Source organism: Hippoglossus stenolepis, chromosome 24, assembly GCF_022539355.2.
Source record: "Hippoglossus stenolepis isolate QCI-W04-F060 chromosome 24, HSTE1.2, whole genome shotgun sequence".
Lineage (NCBI taxonomy): Eukaryota > Metazoa > Chordata > Actinopteri > Pleuronectiformes > Pleuronectidae > Hippoglossus > Hippoglossus stenolepis.
The window spans coordinates 8566794-8586000 of record NC_061506.1 but is presented as its reverse complement, the minus strand read 5'-3'; the positions used below and the strand labels follow the sequence as shown (position 1 = coordinate 8586000).

Sequence of the window (19207 nt, the reverse complement as noted above, 5' to 3'; positions counted from 1 at the left end):
AATTTTGGTGTAATCCTGCTGACAAACATCAAAACCATCCAACCAACAAACAGACAGAAAAGATTGAAAACAACCGACTTGGTTTCCTGGTTAAAACCAGTTAACAACGATACTGGTTCTTTTATCCATGACTGGCAACCTTAACCATTATAATAACCATTCTGACAAAGGTCACTTTTTCTTAACTGCAATGAAGGAAAGAAAGACATCGTCCGTGTTCGTTCCTTCAACTCAATCAAAAGTAGCGGCGAGTCTGCCGGAGATGCTCAGCCGCATCCGCCCCCGATTTACTGCCACTGTCTTAATTTTTATCCTCTGAGGGAATCTACCGTTCGAGTTATTTCAGCAGCTTAAACCAAGAAAAGACAACAGTACTGTACAAACAGAAACCCTGTATCTTCTCGGTTGGTCACTTGACAATACAGGGGGTCTTTTACCATTTTAACGCAGAGAACATTTGTTTGGAAAAAGGCCCCTTTAAGCACCAGCTCTCCTTACTGAAGGTCAAACAGCCCGTGTAACAGCTTAATAATAAAGTCCGCAAACAAATTACCGGCACACAGCCGCGGTTCAGCTGGGTACAGCGCTGGCTCCTTAAGGTGAGGTATTAGCAAAGCTTATTTATTTTCATTTCCGTGGCTTTTATTTGCTCCTTTCCCCTGTGGTAAAGCAAAGGCTGATTTCTGCCATGATTCCCTCCTTAATTTTAATACCCTTTTTACTCATCATACAGACATTACACCCCCCAACCTACCCCTCCCATCCCTCATCTCTCTGAAATAATGTAACTTGGGCTCACACAGGAACACAGGGCCACCACAGGGAGGACTGTAAACTAGCTTTCTTTCTCTTTTTTTCCTCTCTGCAATTAATTGGTGTACAGCCATGTGCATATATGATAACAGAGGATTTTTTTTTTTTTTCAGAAACACCAAACCTCCCCCCTCCCCCTCCTGTCACACATACACACACCTCCCCAACAAGGAAAAAGGGAGGTTAATTAATGTAAGGGGCTGCGTGTTCACTGAGATGCAGAGTTTACTTCACCGCTGCTGCTGCCACCGCCACCCCTCCTTCCCCCTCATCCTCCTGCTCCTCTCCATCAATCCCCCCCCACACCCTCCTCCACCCTACATCCCCTGCCGCCTTAAGAGTCTTGATTCTTTGCTAATGACCTAGTTCTTTTAATGAGCGGTATTAACCCCTGGCTACAGTCGCCCAGGTCTTAATTGTCAAGCCAGGCTGAAACGCAGGGAGAGGAGTCCCTCGCCCATCAGCAGGTAGAGGCGGCGCAGTCGGCGCGCTACATTAGCACGCCTCATCACCGGGGCCCCAGGAATAAATAATGAAAAAATAAAATAAAATAAAAAAAGGTTGCCGAGGCAACTGGCAGCAACCATCATCAACTATGTTACCCCCCTCCTCCTCTTCTTCCCACTAGCATCAAGGGGTAACCTTGTGATGATGATTTTGGACTATCTCCTGCTGCGACCAGAGTGGGGAGGAGATACAGTGTGTGTGCACAAAAAAAAATATAAAAGTATAATCAGGGTGTGTATCTGCTTAAGAAACCTGCAAACTCATTAAGACACATTTGGAGAAATTGAGGGAAAAAAATGCAGACCGGGTTCTTTCATTTACAGAAAATGTGATTAAAAATTCCCCTTTATGTTGCACCCAAGAGGTGTGTTTTAAAATTCAAACACTATTTACTATTAAGCACAATATAAAATAAATCCAATAACGAGATATAGAAATATAGACACCTAATTAGCACAAGGACGCTGCAGAGCTTCATGAAACACTAATGGCATTAATGAAGAAAAGTCCAAAATAGCACAAGATTCGTTCAAATGCAGAAACAAGTCGGCAGCAAAGATGCAAATGCAGCCGCTCCTACATGACTGCTGTGAGACTGCTTCAATTCTGGACCAAAATGAACATTAAACAGTCTTAATAAAAAGAAAAAGAAATTTGAAAAGCTGAAAAATCTTTATTTATATCGTTATTCAGCTTTCCTGCATTTTTTTAGATTAAATATTTGAGTTTTTTTGTATTTTTTTTTGTCTTTAATGGGGCAAAATTGGCTAAAATAAAATGATTCTCTGCAATTATAATTCTAAAAATGATTTACAGTCTCATTGTTGACCCCCAGAGATCATCTATTGATCAAAATGCATGGGATACACTGTCACGTCACCTGTTATTTACCTGCAACCTTCGGTTAAATGCTTCCTCTTTATTCCACATTAACCTGAAATATAGACCACATCACTTCCTGTGTACTAGAGTAAAATAAATCAGACCTCAAAGAGAACTATGACAAACTAGAACATGGATGCTCCAGTGTTGGACCTATCGGGAGGAGGTCAGTCAGATTAAAAGCCCCTTTTGACCAAATACGGGTGTGTGCCGCACCCTTGTACTCATCGTGTTAGGAAATGAGTCCATTTCCCATTAGGATGCTGCTGCTATGCCTTTACAGCTGGGGGTATTAGCAGCAATAAACCTCACTGTCAATCTACAGTAGGGTGGGGGCCTGTGTGTGTGTGTGTGGATACGGCGCAGTGTCAGTTAATTTGTGTGTGGATTTCATACAGTGTGTACTTGCAAGGCATTGTCATTGGACAGAGAGAGAGAGAGAGAGAGAGAGAGAGAGAGAGAGAGAGAGAGAGAGAGAGAGAGAGAGAGATGTGTGTGTGTGTGTGTGTGTGTGTGTGTGTGTGTGTGTGCATGTTTGCATGAGGTCGAGTTTCCAGCGGTCGGGCTGTTGACGTGACAGCCCGTCGGTCAGATCAGGAGAGGGGAGACCTTGACCCGAGCTGTCCAACCAGCAACGAGCCCTGCAGCACTGGGACCAGTATGACAAGGGCAGAGGGAAGGGCAGCTGAACACACACACACACACACACACACACACACACACACACACACACACACACACACACACACACACACGTACTCCCACACACGCACACATACACATGCACACATACACTCTTTCTTATGCACTTGCTAGGTTTCAGAGACAGAAATGCCTCAAATTACAAATACAAGTGTCTGTGCTTCGCTACTTAGTGTGCGATTTTCCCAGACGAAACAAAAAAGATTAATGTGAGAGAAACGTGACCAAATCGTTGGTCATGGCTCCAAAGGAACTGGTCCTACGTTGCACTGTGAGAGCTTCAAATGTGGCTGTCGACATTGTTTTGCTACATAAGCTATCCTGGGACAAAACTCTCGAAAGCGTCAGCAATTCAAGTGACCATTTCACAACGTAACTGTTGCTAAGACCTACGGCGAACAAACCAATCGGAATGCTGCATGTAATAATGCACTGATTCCCATGCAGAGAGCAGTGCAGATGTGCACTTTTACGTCCAATGGGTGGATCCTTCTCAAGATACTGTGTGTCGTAGATGAAGCTAACAAACTAGCTATGCGGGGGGGCTAAGCTGCAGTAAGTACAGTATGTAACAAAAAAACGCAATTGGTAAGTGTGGGACAAGTTGGAGATGAAAATCCTCCGTAGACCAGACATCTCATCTTGCCTCGGGATTCGCAGTCTACTCAGGCCGCAGCCAAGGATGCGGCCCCTGATTTGGGACACAGCTTACGATCTATAAGCCTTATCATCGTGCAGTCCACATTCCTAAAACTTCACACCCGAGTTGTTCACATCCATGTCGCACAGTGTGGCTGGCAATGAACTACAAAAATAACACCCAAAACACAAGGAATTATGGGTGAGAGGAGTACATGAAAAAAAATCCAGAGATTGTTGAAATCGACATGCAACACTGTTGATGTGAGGATGTTTTGTTCCTCGTGACTGCTTCACTGTTTCATCAGGCCAGGAGGGGACAGGTCTGACTCACCCGCAGCCACAGGACAGGACTTGTCCTCCTTTAGTGGTGATAGTAGCAGTCTGCCAGGTTGTCTTCATTACGTCATCCAAAGTTGTTTTCTCTCTAAGGGTAAAATAACGGAGGGATGTTAGAACTCTGCATCTGTGCTGCTCTCCTGGTGTCCCCCAGGTTTGTTGGATTCATTACGAATTACAACAGTTCATTAGGATTCAGACTCCTCCCCCTATTCAAATCTATTCATAGACATGTCCTGGTCAACGAAATAACAATACAGTACATTAAGCCACAAATTGGGTCACAAAAACCATGACAACAGACTGAAATCTGTGGACAATGACAGATATTTCATTGTTTTTGGTCCAGTTAAGCTTATTAGGGATAAGAAAATGAATGACGACAATGTTGGTCACGGCTGACTTTCAGCTTTAAAGCTGGGGTTGGTAATCTTGGAAAAGCCAGCGAGAGCAGGCTACACTTTGAAATAATGCAACCGATGCAGCCAAACAACTGCTAGAAGACGACTTTACCGTGACTCACTCGCTAACTTCTGGCCATTGCCTCTGCTTCACTGGTGTAGCTCTCCGGCTGAAGACTCTTGTCAGGTGCAGTGACAGCACAGGGAAGGTGTGTGCAAGCAGGCAGGCTTGCAACAGACAGACAGGTACGCTTACCCAATAATTTAATTCGGACCAACTGAAATGATTGGTCTTGTTTATTACTGTCCTGCGAGGGCCACAGACAATAACTACTTTATTTATTGATGTAGTGAAGATGTGACATTGTCGATGTCTGTGTTTTGGAGACTATTCACAGTAACCGACAGTGGATACAGAGCAGTGAAAAATCTTTTAGTCTAATTCGGAAAATAATGAAATTAGGTTTTTTTTGTTGACAAACTGCCCTACAATATTTTTTGTTTATTTCTGAACATTTTATGCTTCAAAACAAACAGCTTTTACACATGGACTGCGACCCTGACCTTTAACCTTGAACTAGAACACACCTGCCAAAAGTAGTTGAAGGGAAAAGTAACAGACCAGACTTTACTGTTCCAGCTCCCAAGTATAGTCTGACCGAGCACATGTGGAGAATTCACGTTAAGCATGCTGAATATGTTTTTATAATTTCTCCTGCACGCTGTACCAGTGGGTGTCGGACAAAGACAATCTCCAGTTGTGTGTCGCACGTGTGAAAAGGCAACGGATTTTCCGAGACTTCAGAGTTTAGCCGTTTAAAAAAGGAAATACTCCCGTGTATCACAAAATTTTGTTCCAGTTCTTGCATCCATCATATTTGCATTTCAGAAGCTTCAACATCTTGGAATAGATGATGACATTTAAGAGAGGGCTAAACTTTCAGATCATTACAAACCTTTTCAGAATCAATTAACACAAGACCCCTCATTCAAACAGCAATTTAACTACACAAACATCTCACTAGCAGAGGTCAATTTCAAATATTTAGGTCATTTATGCTCTTTCCTGAGGAGTACTACAATATCCGGCCTCAAAATTCACAGAAGGTGTTTCTTTTTATTTTCTCTGCAAACCAAGTACAGTTAGTTGCTGGTTTAAGGTACAAATTAATAAGCCAGAAAAGCTTCCTTGGTAAAGAACATGATATTTTGCTCTCCTGCGTGATGCACCGTACCTAAATTCCCTGAATGTAAAGCACCTTAACAAGACTCTGCTGCTTTCTATGTCATATTGTACACAGCAATTCATGGGGAGGCAAAAAGAAAAAAGGATTTTTTTCTGAAGCAGAGCATTCTTCCAGGGCTCTGCTCTCCAGAAGCAATGACACTGTACTTTTGTGAGGTTTGTCTTCTAAAAGCAATAAACGAGAATATCCTGCCTGAATAGGGAGTCTAAGAACCTTCACGGTAAATTTAAGGAGGGGAGATCCGCGGATGCCTCAGGAGCCACCAAATGCCTTTCCTTAAGCCCTCGGCATTCGGGGGAAAGGGGGAAGGAGGGAGAGGTGAGGCGGAGGGGGAGAAGACGAAGAAGACACTATTTCCTTTCAACACCCCACACTCCCTCCCTCCCTCCCTCCCTCCCTCCCTCCTTCCTTCCATCCACCCAACTACTGCCTTTTCATTTCTGTTTGAAGTAACGCAAGATGAAACCATGCGAGTGCCGTCATTACCGCCATCATCACTGCTACTATCATCATCATCATCATCATCATCATCACGACTGCCACCGCCGCCAACGTCAACATCATCATCGAGACCCCTCTAAGTCTCGCTGTGATATTGCCCGTCATTTTTCCCCCCGTTGTCAGCGCAGGTTACAATCTGTAATCCATGACTGCCTCAGAATTAGAATGTCCCCCGTGAGTTTTATTTTTCGGCTCGTTTCTCTTCTTACGCCCCCTCCACCTTCTTTTTCCTTGTTTTTTTTTTTATTCCTGTTTTTGTTGTCGTTGCCCTAAAGGCTTTACCGATGCTCTACGGCCCCGACGTTTATTCCTCCTAATCTCAGTTTCATCTCCAGGCTAGCTGTGACAGATGGTTATAGGCACACAATAGTATTAAGAGTTTTTTTTCTTCCTTTTCTTTTCCTCACCCCTCTGCCTCCCCTTGCCCCCCCTACACTGCTTTTTCCCCCCTCTTCTGTACAACAAATAGCGATCAGACACAGAGGCCTGACTTCTGTGTAGGTAAACTGCGCTTTAAACGTCTCTCTGTGTGCCGTCTATCTCCCCTCTGTCAAGTAACTCCCCCCCTTCCTCACCTCCTCCTCCTCCCGCTGCTGCTGCTGCTGCTGCTGCTGTCGGCACTCCAAGGTAAGCTGCATTAACCTCACTGACTGTTATTAAAAAGATGTATTTCCCCAGGTTTACCCTGCGCCGCCTCTCCCCCTCTCTTCTTCTTTTTCTGATGTATTCGCCGCACACATATTCTGAATACACACGTTTTGGCGCGTGCACACTCACACTGAACAAACAAATATCAGGACGCTGTCATAAATTCTCAACGCCAGCCACAGTCAGTCTAATTTCAATCCCACCGTCATTCGTGTCAGATGAGAGCCGCCGGATGATGCATAGGGGTAAATAAGGCGGGTAAAATTAGCCCCTCCTGTCATTCCCTACCTTTTACCCCCTGAGGCATCCTGGGAAATTGACTGCACACTGGATTTTGAAAATTAGCCCCTTAATGTTAGCCAGAAAAATGGGATTGGGCGGGACTGGGTAATGCCTTACCAGTGTCACCCACAGCGGATTAATTACCAATTTTTCACCTCATTTTGCATTTATATCATTCTGTGTTCATAAAGGAGAAGGTGAAATGATTGAATGGTGAAATATGCAGGTAATGAAGGAACCTCTAACCCTTTATAACCAACAGTTGTATGGCAATTCAACCTCTCCTGCATGAAAACCTTGCAATCCATAAAGCGTGCATTTTCATATTCTAAGTGAATAATTAGGGAACCACCTACATAAACACAGGCATCATCTGTGAATTTGGTGATGACTGTTTGTTTATTATAGGACTGAGTTAGATGTGTAAAATCTAAACATAAAAAGCAGATTCAACGGAAAACAGTTAAATCAAGTCACTAATTCAGTTTATTTTGTGTGATCATAGTTGGATTACGGCATCAAGCCTCATCACGGCTGCAAACAAAGTTACCGACTGTGGGTTCATGGAGGTAAGGAGCTGATTCAGCTCATAAGCGGGGCAACTTCATTCTTTAACCACATCATTACAGCTGAATGGCCTCCAGGTTTCAGTTTGGGTGCTGTTCAGGGTTCAGCGAAGGCCGAGGCAGAGCTTTGTTTAGGCTCTAAGCAGAGACGGATGACTGGAGCAGTCAAAGTCGTAAAAACGGGCCAAACGCAGACACACTGGAGTCATCAATCTGTTCAATAGAACCAGCACTGAGGACTGCTGAGTTAATTCCGAAGGACGGTTATTCTCATTTAATGTCAGCGTAGAATAAGGGAGCCAAATTTTTGAAGCTCCGAAGGGAGATTTGGGATATTGGTAATTAAACTCCAGCATTCTGAAATCCTGTAAGGTGATGACAGTGAAATGCCCACGAAGGAGAAAGATCTTACAATGGCCTGGTCCAAATTTATTTAGACTTGCCTCAATTTTTGCACTATTAGATATATATTTTTTAGGCCTATATCAAGGTTTTTAATGCAAAAGCCCAAAAGACAAATCAGGAGAAGTTAGGACAACTTGTGTCTATTGAAGAATACCACTGTTAAATTTTAAAACCTTATAATTTTGAGACTGATAACCGACCGACCTGATTTTAGTGCTTTTATATAATCTGTGTTTATGAAACTTCACTGAGTGAGATGCTCAGTTCGCAGTTTCAATTGAGCACAGTTTTTTCAAACATCTTCATTGGACTCCCATCATCCAAAATGAGCGCTGAAGAGAGGCATTCAGGAGCTGTATGTATATGAATCTGAGTGGATGTCATATGCCTCCATTATAACGCAAGGTCTTCTCTGCACCTGACTTGGGTAAAATGCTTAAAATTGCCTTGGTTTGCTTTCTTCCAACAAGTGGCTTTTTGCTGTAATTTTAATAATGGCCATCTTTTCTCAGAAGCAAAGTTAGAAGTGGAATGACCACATGATGCAAACACATCTTGACAGGAAAATGAGATGAAACACTGTTTTCTATGACATGTAAAATCATTACAAACAACGTATTGTGTGGTATCACACCCTTTAAGCTCTTTGGCCATCTCTTGTTGGTTGATACCATTCTCAATCTACGATCAGGGCAAACAAAAGAGTCTCAGTTAGGAAGGACATGAAGCTCTTCTCACCTTACTCTACACAAAAGGGCATTTTGCACTATCATCCAAATGCCGCAGCTCCTCAGTGACTGATCCACCCGCCCAGTGGAAGCAGAGGGAGCGGTTGGGGGGGTTAGGGGGGTGCAGAGGTCGCAGAGTCGGATGTGGGCCTGCCGGGACCCGCCAAGGATTAACACAAGCGCTGTGCTCAGGACATATGGCATTTGTCATCTCCCACTGGGAAAGAGACTCTCCCTTGGCTCTGCCACCTCTCCCCCCCCCCCCTTCCCTCATCACATCTCTCTCTATCCGACTTTCCCTGCGTCTCTCTCTCCTCCTGTCGAGATTTAAAGGCTTGAAGTGCTTTAGTTGTTTACTGTGCATTAAATGCTCCCCCCCGCCCCACTCCTCATTCACCCCACCCGCAAACTTCGCAGTGTTAAGAGAAAAATGGCTCAGAGGAGGAGAGGCTGCTGACGCTGTGAAGCCCTCTCAGATGGAGGCTGGAGTCATCACAGGAAGATGTCCCCCCCCCCCCTCTAATTCCATGTGAGGAAGAGGAACAGTGCTGCTGTGGCACAGACACCCACACCTGCTCTCACAAAGCAGTGGATACTGGACAGTCAAAGCAGGTCGCATGGGTTTGTTTGTACAACAATACATTTTTGTGCATATGAAGGGATATTGTGTTAAGCTGGCTTATCTTCTAATATCATCACTTCTGATCGTGAGGACATTTTATTCAGCACCTGCGATTTCACAAGTGCTTCTTAGAATTGGGTCAAACATTGAGTATCAACGAAACACTTTTGGATTCAGTTTGAGGATGAATACAGCAGGTAAGTCTGCCAGGAGGGAAGTGGATACATCACCCCGTGAAGTTGGCTACAGAAGCTACAAGTATTTCCAGAGTACTACTTTCTGTGTTTCCTAGGAATCAGAAAAAAAAGGTCAGATCAAATTTCCGTTATACTCCTAGATTCAGACAACGACATTCTCACGAAAAGTCTGCATTTCACAAATCTATCATCAGGCATGGCAGCAGCAAATCTTGCATATATTCAAATTACAATGTCATGAGTAACAGCTTATTTTAAAAGGCAGTTTATCGTCTACTACGTCGCCATCACAAACAATCACTAGTCACTGATGTTCTGCGACCTCTGATGTATTACTTCCTAACAATCTACAAATTGTAGCCTGCTCTATCACTTATGTACCAGCACAGCCACTAAACACCGTGTGGGACGTGCTGTTTAAATTGAACTGCGGTTTTACCTTATAAGGAAGCTAATTAGCAGAATGACGTTCATGCCGCACAACCTCATGTCCCTTCCCTGAGTGTGAATACTATCATTCAGCTTCACGCTTGCAGGTATGCTCTTGTCATCCTCCATCTTCATAAAGAGGCATGTTATTATAACATGATGGAGTGCTGTGTTTTCCCTTCCAGTACTTTCTTTATGGGACAACGTAATATGCCGCGAATCAAAGCTTGTAATTCGGCAGTTGATGTTTATTGTGTGCCCCTCGTGTCTTGAGACATTTGATAAACAGCGTGTTGCGAAAGCAGGAAAAAGGTGGTGTTGGAGGATCTTGTGGGAGCTTGCCAAAATAATACCCCATTCAGCGCGGCTACCCTGTGAAAATGCCTCCAAGTACTGACTCATATTTCACCGCCAGAACGAGCAGTTTGCCGTATGGGCCCGGTGATGAATTATACCAAAGCACATTCCTTATGGGAAATCTGGATGGTGCAGGAGAGACGGGGGAGCAAGCTCGAGCGACAAATTGCCTTCACTGTCAGTTAGTCCATGTTCCTTTCTTCTGTGGGTTGTTGTTGTTGTTGGAGGGAGAGGGCTGGGGGTTTATTTTGTTAGGTGGAGGTTATTTTGTCTTCTGCGAGCCATTTGGAAATCCCTCCAGGTAGTAAGATCTCAGGATCAGAGGCCGCCAGAATAGAATAGGCAATGGGAGTGAAACCGAGAAACGCAACAACATAAAAAAAAAAACCCCTCAGATGATGATTTGCCCCATCAGCTCCATCGATACCTGTTAGCAGCAGCGAACCAGCAGTAGTGGGCTGGAGGCCAAATAAGCCCAGTTGGTTGGACAGTTGCCAGTTTGGATCCCTGGGATGTTTCTAACAGGAATCGGTGCACACCCACTCTGATCCCACAGGCTGGAGAACCGGCGAGGGCCAAGGGCCACAAGGATAACCCGCAATCTGGAGGATGAACTCTGCCTCTGAGCTGGGCTCAAGAGGCGATAATACAGGAGGGATAGACGGGCTCAAGCCTCTCCACAACCTGATGAAGTGTCCATGTGCAAGGCACCGGTATTCTAACTTTGCCGATCATATTAGAGGGAGAAAAAATTACCTGTTTGCTTAGCAAAATCAGTTCGTTCAAATTTTAGACAATAGTGTCTGAATTTCCATCTTTGTGAGGACTGTTTTTATTTCTCAATAATAATGTCTCCATATCCAAAGCCAGTTTTATGAAGAAATGGTTAACCCAGCTAAGTGTGGAGAAACTCAACTGGTCTGCAGAGACTGGGCTTCAACCCCATCCAATGCCTATGGGAGGAATTGGAATACAGGGTCATATAAGCCAACATCAGAGGCAGACGTCACTAATGTTCTTGCCGTTTGAATTTTTTTTAGAAACTGTCCCAAATGAGTGCAGGCTGTTCTTGGTTCAGGAATGAAATGTTCACACATCACACATAAGTGCAACGTTAAGCTGTCAACATTTCCCCCCCCCCTCCGTGACTTTCCCTAGAAGCATGTTCAATACAAACTGAACAGCAGGCATGATAATTGTGGTATCCTTACATTTGGCCAAAAAGGCTGGTGGTCTTTCAAATGATGTAAATCAGTCTTAAAAAGGGATTAAACATTTGTTTATTAAAAAAAAAGGAGGTCAGCTGTAGTAGACGGGGAGATTGAAGTGTCAATGCTGTTTACAAGTGATTTTGTTTTGTCTTTTGGTTCTCGAGACAAACACCTCCATCCTCCATTTCCATGTTTACCACACACACTGGAAACAACAAGCTTACGGGCCCCCTTCAATGCAGAGGGATTACCAGGAGAGAGCATTTCCTCCTTCAATCTCAATTTACCTCTGCATAAATCCTAAAATTTATGAGCATGTTAGCAGGCGTAATCCAGCCTTGATTTGCTCATTTCTAGCACAAGGGAGAGACAGTGAATGAAAGCTTACCAACTGGGTAGTTGTTGTCACTAGCACTAGAGTAGGTGGCCAACAAAAGCCAGAGAAACACAAAAACACGCAACAGCGCCCGTGACGGTGTCTGGAGTGAGGCTGATGTAGGAGGCAAAATAGGTGGTCTCCGCTCGTGTTTGTTTGTCTGATTTATTGATATCCCTCACTGGGGAGCTTTGTCTTTCGTCAGACTGTCGGGGCGCACGGTGGCGACGAGAGGGGGAAAGTGTTGAGGGAAAGAGAGGGAGGAAAAAAAAGTGGGTATTTCTGCTGATAGGGCATATTTTTTGTCAACAGACTCTGGCAGATGAGTGTATGTGATAATGCCACTGCCAAGGAAAGTCTCTCAGCTCTTCAGCCCTCCGGAAAAAATATTTCTGTCTCCGCTCAGGGCCGTGGCTGTTTCTCTCCCCTCCTTCCAGCTTTTATAATTCAGTAAACTGAAGTAATTACCACAGAGGCATGCTCAATAATTACAAAATGCTCCGTCACGGTCATGTAGGTAATGGCATCGCTTGCTCTGCTGGCAGCGATAACGCAGGTGAGACGAATTGCAGAAAACAGATCTGATAGCATTGTTATGGTAAAGAAATGGCATTATGATCAAGAGCAGCATTGCTATGGGATTGGGGGGGGTAATATAGACTCATGTTCATGCACGTGTTTTCTCTTCTCTACACAGGTACAAAGAGAGACTGAGTGACAGTGTTGACATTCTGTCCTGTGTCAAACACGTGTGCTTATCCTGCTGATGCATCATCTCTTCTTTTGCGAATCAGCATGAAATTTGCTTAATTATCAACTGCAAATCGACAAAATATTCGGTGTTGTTTACTGTAATCCCATTTTGCTCAGTATAATTTCCTCGACTCCCCTCCTGGTGGCATGTTTACCCAGGATTGGACATGGTGGCGTCCTGCAGATCGCTGCTAAATCCAGTGCAGCTTCCGCGAAAACGGCCGCGAGAACACGCCACATAATTAGCAAAATGCGGCCCTAATGCTCGTCTCCTTGAGAGTTTGACCCTATTTGTTTGTGCCGAGGTAATTTCATTACGCCTGTGCGATTCCCAGGAGCTGCCGCGAGTTAACGCTAAATGCTCACCAGAGAGGGGATAAGTATTTGGCAAGGCATCAGCAAAGAAAAGAGAGGGAGCAGCGGAGCTCAATAACACTTCTTTCATGTTGACAAATTCCATTAGTGCGCAAAGGCTGGTGTTTGTGCTCTATTTTATTTATGATAATGCTCAGGCATGGGAGGAGAGAGGTATTCATCACCCGTGCCACCTATGTGGCCTGACAGTGTGCGGCAGACGTCTGTGATTTGCACAGAACACTCAGCCACACACTCGCACCGGCGGGTCTGTGGGAAAGTGAAGGTGGCATCCTGTATCAGCATTTCAACCTTGGTTTTGGCTCTGAAATGCCGCGCGCTGACATTTTTGTTTTATAGGCATAAAAATGCGGAACGATGAACTTATATGACCAATTTACTAAAACAGTTCTGTTTAATCATGAGAACAACATCGATCCCGGGGTCACAGGGGCTGTTAAATTCACCTGCAATGGTCTCATTACTGTGATGTGATTCCTGTTGAAACAGTATATCTCAGGGAGACATTAGACCAATGGGCTATTAGTTATGAAGAGAAAGACATTTTAATTTGTTTGGCAGGACGAGCAGAAAGGTGTGATCTCATCTGCCTCTGCTTTTAAGTTCAGAGCAAACTTGTTCTGCGCATATAACTGATTTTGATGTCCCTGAAAACCTGCTGTAGGTCATTTGGCTCTCAATTCACTGGGGGGGGAGGCAGAATAAAACTCGTAAAACCCAAATTCACTCCAGATAAGTTTCTAAACGCAACATCACCTGGCTATCAATAGCTGCTTCACGCCAACTATGTCTCCATCTGCAGACGGTGTTGCATGCTGATTAGGGTCCTATAAAGCAGCTTCAGGATCTGTGGATGTGGTGGCCTCCAAAGTCTCTGCTGGCACCAGGCAACGTTTCTGTTTCAATAAAATATCATGATCACCCTGCCTGCAAGTGTTTCTGCATACATGTGGCTTTATTTGACTGCGACTCTAAGTATGTTTGCAGATGCCTGTGTGTGTGTGTTTTGCATGCACATATTTGTGCGCAAGTGTCCCATGTATGTGTATGTGTGTGTTTTGACTGTTTTTTCGGTGGGGTGTGTACACACGCAGACACATACACACACAACACTGAGGTTGGAAACATTCTGATGTCAACAGCGAAACAAGAAATAGGAAACACATTTAAATCTCTGGCGCTGAGGATGGTGTTCGGGAGCCAGGCGAAATCACCGCACAAGCCGGCATCGCGTGTGACAGGGTGCATCGCGGGATAGCTCTTTATCCTTTGCGCGCAAAACAGCAATGGGGAGAGGTACGTCCCATCTGAGGACAGAGAGTCGGCGCAGGTTGTACCTATTAGGGCAGCTTAGTAACTCAAGAAGCGGCAATTTATGAGCGAAGGAAGGGGAGGGAGGATGGAGGATTGGGGAAGAAAGGAAAACTAATGCCATAACTCTGAGGGCTCCCAGAAGACAGCTTTGAGGATTGGACTGGATGACAGAAAGGCTCGTCATCACAGAGGTGGGTATGAGCGCTGGTAATGAGAGGACTTTCTCCATGCCAGGCATTATCATGGACAGATTGCACCGAGAGAAGAGGAGGCCTCCTTTTGTCTGTTGAAAGCTACATCGGCTCAGAGTCGGAATAAAGAAACCAATCCTGCAACATGCACAGGGAAACGTGATATTTGGCAAAATGGAGCTCCGGTTTTCTATAAATTTCAAAGCATTGTGGAGGAAAACAGACGGATTTTCTGTTGCCTTAAGACAAGTAGAAGGGTCATAACAGATGACAGGGGAAAATGTACCAACGTACTGTACTTTTTTCCCCCTCCGTTTTCAATCTTTTGTGGTTGGCAGCAGGGACAGAACCCAGGAAACAGTATCCTATCACTTAAATGGTTAAGTATTTTATGAGTAAAATGCTTCCAAATGTCTCTCAAAAACCTTCCAGACCACACCAAAGACAAAATGAGGTAATATTACGTTTCTGAAAAGTCCCCAGTATGATACCCTGACTCTGCTGTAATTGCATCAGAAAAATAGTGCACGAGTCTCCCTCTGTTACATGTCAGGCCATTTCGCTTGGCAAAAGCCACGCTCATTAAGAGTGTGGGAGAGAAAACTTCTCAAATTTTTCCCAGCTGAAAGCTTGTGTGCACGTAGATGAACACAACATGCAGACGTGAAGAAAAAGATTAAAAGAAAAAAAAGTATCCATATTTCCAACACTTTTGGCACCAGTGTGTCATGCTAACACTTTTCAGCAACACAATAATTAGCTACTATACTAATACTTACACGCACAAAGTGAGGCGACATATGCTACACTTGTCATGTTACAATTACACTGACGTTGGGAGCAAATTTCTTAAACAGATTCAAATGTCAAAGTTTGATAGAAGTGAAGCAACATTACAGAACATCGGCAAAACACAACTTATTATACATAATTAATTGCTAGATACTTCTTTTATTGTACAAATTATCCTTGTTTTTGGAAATACATAATCTTTTGAAGTTGTAATGATAGTTCTGGATACTTTTTAACACTGCTATCATCCTTATCATCGCTTTGTCCTATTACATGACTATGGTAACAGGCTGAACGCAAAGGCCTTTATATGTAGAAAGGTAAAATATGTCTGTTGGACGTTGGACATATGGAAATATATGTGTAAAAAATCCTGAAAGGTAAATAGATAAATAAATAAACTACCACAACGGGGAAATTTACTTGTTACGGGAGCAAAATGAGGTAAACAAGATAAAATGTGAAAGTATAAAATAGGTAATAAAAGAGAATTAAATAAAAATACAGACAATATGTACATCTAAGATGATACCTTTCACTACAGACAGAAACATTTATCGAGAAACATACTTGAGGACAGGATGATTGCAGGCGCATGTTTACTATATTTGTGCATCATGTATAAGGAGATTCACGTATTGACTATTAAACCCAGTCCCTTCAGACTCTGAAAAGAATATGTAATTGACTTCTATTACATGCATACAAATATATGAAAGCAGGCGGGCAATCTTATGGATTTTTCATGATTACACGATGCTATAATTTTATTGTCGTCAATATAAAATAATCTGCTGATTAAAATGAATGAATAAAAGCAAAAGGTCTTTGAAATAAATTATGACGATTTCACTCTGCCTAATATGATGTGAAACAGTGATACACAGTTTTACAGTTAGCTTTACCACTAACTGGGTTATTTCCCATTTGATTTAGGATACATATGACATTTGGGTGTGTGCTAACACTAAACCATGACAGGGCCTGAGTCCAAAAGTTCGGATTTAAAAAGATAATCAACTTCACTCTCCACAAAAAAAAAGAAAAACCCAGCCCCTCTGGGATTTCTGTTGGCCCCTTTCAGCTCCGGGCCCCTTGAACCATCATCGCCTTTCACCACACATTAGGTACCTCGTGTAAATGACACTAAAAAGATGCACTGGGACGACATTTCAGCAGCGTGAACACGGGCTAATTCACGAGTCACTTAACAGGGGCCTCTTTACTCCGACTACTGACACTAAAACGCGATGTAACAATATATGAATCTTTAAAATTCCTCAATGATTCCGAGGCCCCGCCCCCTCTGTCTCTGTGGCAGCCTAATCTAGTGCAGATTAAAAAAAAATGGCTATCATGAAACAGGCTTTCCCTGTAAGTAATCCCCTCCTCTGTGAAAGGAACGGGGGGGAGAGAGGTGTTGTGAGAGGAGAGGGTGGGGGGGGAATCTGTAGCAAAGAGCCTTTTTTGCTTCTAGTTATGTCAGGCTGTATTTTAAACAGTGCTAATCATATACCTTTGTGGACACTTAATTAAAATTACAAAACCAATTTTAATCGGCGGTCCAATTAATATGTAAATGTATGCAAATGTAGTAAAACAAGGTGGTGATTAAGTTAAGGACACTCTATTTCATGTCTTCCTTAAGTGTGAAAACAAACCGTCTTTCTCCCTTGCCACTACCCTCCCCCCACCCCACCCCACCCAAAACAAGAAGGAGAAAAAAACATCCAAGACTGATGGATTGTGATGTTTACCGGCCACATGCTGAGTTAGGAAATACCCTCCGCCTCATCATTGTTAAAAGGGGAAGTACAGGAGGATTATTCCAAATCCAGATTTCTAATAATGTATTCACCCCCCACACATTTACTAGCATCAACGTTCATTCACCTAAGGCCAGCGAGAAACGACCTGTACAGTATTTTACACCGTAACTTAAGTGTTGCGGGGTATGTTTGAAAAATTCATGCCAAAGTTTGCCGGGCTTGAGGTGAGAGTTGACAATTCTTAAACGAGCACACTTTCAATTCTAATTAGGCCTCGGAGATACGGTGGTCTTTCAAAGTCATGTCTGGAGGTGCCGCGGAGCAGCGTGGGGGGGCAAGCAGGTAATAATGACTCTGACTCTGAGTGGATATAAAATAACTTTGGGCATTAAGGGGGAGAAAGGAGGAGAGAGGAGAGAATTAATTTACCCTGCAAGCGAGGCCTGCAGTGACTCGCCAGATCGAGGTGAGTGCGGGTCATTAAACTTTGTTGCTTCCGGATGTGTGCACTCCGCTAGTTTTATAAATACAGTCAAATAATCCGAAATGTTTCCAGTTAAATGTAACGTGTTATTAAAACTACAGAGGTCATATATTTTCATATATCCTCTCTGTGCTAATACATTAACCCCTGTTTGAAGAGCTTTGTGCAAACAGTTTAAAAGATATGGCTGTGTTTTGGCACCGTTCTGACGGTGTGCAGGAAGACACTGTATGGCTGCCAGATCCGGTAAGGTTTTGTGGGTGTGGATTTGGAAATCTGCTCCCATTAGTAGGCTAACTTTGGATAATTTTGAGCCAGTATTGGCATCTAATACCAGACCAGTCTTGGTTTTATTCTGGTGTGGCATTTGTCATGAGTCTGGCATGAGCTCTGCATTTTACTAATGGAACGCCAAAACAAATGGGCATTTCATCAGAGTTTAAAAGGCCGGGAAATGCCTCAAGTTGGGAAACTATTAACTCTATTTTTTTTTTTAAGACACGTTTATGTAAAAGTTTGTTTTAATCAGCTTTATTTGAGAGGTTAAAAAGGCCTTCTCTTCCTGGACTGGAAATGTAATTGATATCATCATCATCTGAAGCCCAGTAATCATAAACAGGTCAATTAAAAACACTGATACTGCAATGAAAAATGACACAGCGGATATTAGAGTAACATCACACACTGATTCCATTAGTGAGATGAGCTGTGCTGTGCGAGTGGGTATAAAACGAGTGCGTGTGTGTGTGTGTGTGTGTGCTTGCCATCTTACATTCATGCATGTAAACATAACCACAGTTTTAAGTATAAGATTGTGTTCCCTTTGTTTGTGCGCATGTTTCCATGTGTGTGTGTGTGTCAGTTACTTGTGCTTGTTTTCCTCCATCTAACACAAACAAAATTTTATGTATGAGTTTGTCTATTCACCGCGTGTGTCTGTGAGTGAGTAGCATGTGTGTGTGTCCATGCATGCGTGCAAGAAGTCAAGCTAGCATGCATGCACACACAACTTCATTCCTATTAGCGAGCGAACGTGTGCAGGTTCAGTGCACGTGAGCGGCAGCTTTCGGGGGCGTGTGTTTGTCTGTGTGTGATGAACCTGCAAGTGAGCGAGTTAAGTCGCGCACAAGGTGGGCGAGGTGTTGGAAACAGCTTGTGTCATCAAGTGTTAGCAACCTGTAATCCCATCTGAGCCGTGAGGATGTGCAGCCCCCCCCCCCTCGCAGCACGCCGGCTCCCTGGGGCTCCGAGTGCAACCTGCGCCCTGCTGATACCTCAGTTACACAAGGTTTCCAGGTGACTTACGCACATAAATACCAGAAGGGGGGTCTCAGCTGTTGGCGAGGTGAGTCTTGTCCCCAAGCAGAGAAACATGATACTGACATCATAGTGCACAAGCAGGTAGCTGCACCGGTGGCGATTTATTCTGCCTCAGCGGGCTGAGGAGAGTCAGCTGCATGAGCTACAAGACAGAAAGAAAAAAAAGGACTGCACCAGAGCTCTTGCATCATTTAGCCAATTAAAGCCAGACTGCTACAAAACTTTAACAGAAACAATACTTTCCACTTAAATGAAAAGTTTACTTTATGAATAACATAAAATTAACTACTGCTCAATTCAATACACCCAGGCCTTTTGTTATCACCGCTTCACTTGGACTGATATGACCAGTAACCT

The 19207-nt window shown here is 43.7% G+C and overlaps 1 long non-coding RNA gene across 1 annotated transcript in view; it reads right to left on the bottom strand.

The window, feature by feature from the left end:
• LOC124851411 overlaps positions 1-19207 on the bottom strand; it is a 138611-nt gene that overhangs the window by 98739 nt on the left and 20665 nt on the right. The window contains exon 3 of the long non-coding RNA XR_007032465.1: positions 3878-3970. This is a non-coding gene — a long non-coding RNA (uncharacterized LOC124851411). The remainder of the gene's footprint in view (positions 1-3877; positions 3971-19207) is intronic.